We start from the raw sequence: 411 nt of genomic DNA, 5'->3' as shown, positions 1-411 counted from the left end.
GAGTGATAGCAATAACTTACCGGAAAAGTTTCACAAGTTTCGATTTGACGGCTCAGTTTTCCGGTTGCCGATCTTGGTCCAGTGCTGGTTGATTTATCCAAAGCTTCAAACAAATGCCGAAACGGAAGTTCGTTGAAGTGTAGAAGGCAAACGAACCAATGCAATGGTCTTTTTAACAGTAATTCGAATCGTCGTATAATTCCACCGTGTGGGCCAGTGTTTGTTGGCTCACCGTCAGTGCATATTCCAATTAATGCATCCAGTAATATATATTTATCGTTGAAAAAACCATTTAATTTGGTTGTTTTGTATTCAGCGGTTTCATGTTCCAGTCTTACGTAACCAATCTATTCAGAATTGGGTTCTCTCAAAATAACAAGATGAGGTTCTTTTACCATCCTAGTATGATAC

This window comes from Rhagoletis zephyria, unplaced genomic scaffold, assembly GCF_001687245.7.
Source record: "Rhagoletis zephyria isolate East Lansing unplaced genomic scaffold, Rhagoletis_zephyria_1.1 Rzeph_scaffold_00482, whole genome shotgun sequence".
In the NCBI taxonomy this organism is placed as follows: Eukaryota; Metazoa; Arthropoda; class Insecta; order Diptera; family Tephritidae; genus Rhagoletis; species Rhagoletis zephyria.
Note: the sequence above shows the minus strand (reverse complement) of the source record.